Source organism: Ipomoea triloba, chromosome 11, assembly GCF_003576645.1.
Source record: "Ipomoea triloba cultivar NCNSP0323 chromosome 11, ASM357664v1".
Lineage (NCBI taxonomy): Eukaryota > Viridiplantae > Streptophyta > Magnoliopsida > Solanales > Convolvulaceae > Ipomoea > Ipomoea triloba.
In genome coordinates this window covers 14380857-14383278 of record NC_044926.1, presented here as the reverse complement: position 1 = coordinate 14383278, position 2422 = coordinate 14380857, and positions in this window count along the sequence as shown.

The following is a 2422-nucleotide window of genomic DNA, read 5'->3' as shown; positions in this document are numbered from 1 at the left end:
ATAACCGTTTTCAGAAGCATATATTTAGCTTCAAATGTTTCATGGCAATATGGATGTGCCCTTGATTAAAATACCATTCACTTTCCAAAATGCTATTAGCCAAAAAAAAAAAAAAAAAAAAAAAAAAAAAAAAACTCAAATAAATGGGAAAAATAAAACCAAATATATTATTAGTGTTAAAAGGAATTAAAAAAAAAAAGGAGTTAATTCCATTTTTAGTCCTAGATTATAGGTGACAGTTCACTTTTAATCGTTTTTTTATTAGAACATCCTCATTTGGTCCTAGTATTATTATGGCATGACCATTTTTAGTCATCCATCAACAAAATCGTTGAAATATCGTTAAATACAAATACATTTTAGTCTTTTTTTTAAATATATAAAGTAGGTTAAACCGCTATATTTTTTATGTTTATCTTTTTGAAAAAAATCATAATTGAAGACCGAAATAACCTTATATTTAACTATGTTTAAACTGTTTTGTTGATAAAGGACAAAAAATAGTTATACTATAATAATACTAGGACCAAAAGTAAATGTTCTGATAAAACAGGACATAAAGTGAACTGTTACTTATAAATCTAGAAAAAAATAGAATTAACTCTAAAAAAAAAAGTAGAAATCAAGTACTGAAATTCCTTCAAAAGTCAACCATGTTTTTCTAACTCTTTTGTGTCATACGTTAATCTATAAATATATACTATATACATTTCTTCAAGATCTCAATTAGTCAATCATAACCAAACCCCAAAAATATAATAATGTCCATAAAATATTGCATAATTAGCCCCCACCCCGCATAGCATGCCGTGCCGTCACAACCATACAACTTTGTGCTGAATCTAATGTGAGCACACACATATATATACAGGTTCATCACATGATCCAAGTTTCTTAATTAATCATATTTTCCCCAAAATTCTAGAAATTAAACTAATATATAAATATTTTTCATCAAATAATCCCTATTACATTTTATAGCAGATTGAACATTTAAACAGCAGAAAATCAATTTTCTTGGAATAAATTAAAAATAATTTTTGTTATGAATGATAGCAATAATAACGAACAATAATAAATTTCATATAATTATGGTACAAGCTAGGAAAACCCCAAAAGTTTGACTTATTCTCTACTGTGATACAAATTTAATAATTAATTAACAACAATATAACTTTAGTATATATATGTATTTGATTGAAAGTGATAGTACAAGAAAAGTGGTAGGTTGTGGCCATTGGCCAAGGAAATTAAACCTCATCAATGGTGGAGCGGATTTGGACCGGAGGGGACGAGGCGTTTCTCCACTTCGTATCGCGGATCAATGTTATTTTCCGGTTGCGGAGGGTGGTGGTTGCGGAGGCGATGCATGAACGGCGAAAAATCAAAGCTATTTGTGCCCAAAAGTAGTTTCCTAGGAGTACTGCTCAGAGATTGAACAAAATTACCATTGATGCTGTTGCTTTTACTATAACTTTGTTTTGGTAGTATTGAAGTTGACCCACCGTGAAGGAAGGAGAAGAGGATAAAAAGGCAAAAAATGAATAGTACTATGAAAGTATTTCTGGTAGTTTTCGCCATAGTAGAGGAGGCGGATAAGGGAAAGGTAAGAAGGGGGCATGGAGACAGAAATGGAGGTTTTCTAGGTTTGAATGAGAAGATGAGTGGAAATATAAGAAACAACTAGTATGGTATTGAGAGTGTAGTTGAAGGTTGACATGGGAAACTAGGTTTGCTTCCATTAGATTTAGCCAGCTCTCAGGTTATATGGAGATATTGCTGGAGCTATTGTTTTATCTCTCTTCATTATGTGTTTGCGTTTGTCCACATACATACATACATTATATATATATATATATATTAATATATATATATATATATATATATATATATATATATATATATATATTAAAACAGAAGAACAAAAGTGCGTGCTAGCTTTCGCGCTCATTTTAGTCCAAAAAAATTTGAAATTGGTCAACATAATATTATATAATAATTTCTTATCAGAAATTCTAGCCTTCCTTATCATTTCTTATTTACGACTAAAATTGACAAAATATTCAAAATATAATTTCATTCCTTATTATACACGAAAATTAATGAAATATTTTATTCAATTCCATTCCTCTATGGATTTTATATTTATGTACATATATTAACAACATAGTCACACGGAAAGTAATAATTATTAAACAAAATTATAGTTATTATACCATGTAATTCAATTATGGGATATTTTAATCTCACGTATTTAATATATATATTACCATATGATGTAGATTATAGTATTCAAAAAAAATATTACTACATTACGTTAATGTACATAATTAAATTCTTCTCATGATAATATTCAAAAAAAATTCCAACAATCAAATTACTATATGATTTATATTATAGTATTCAAAAAAATATTACTATA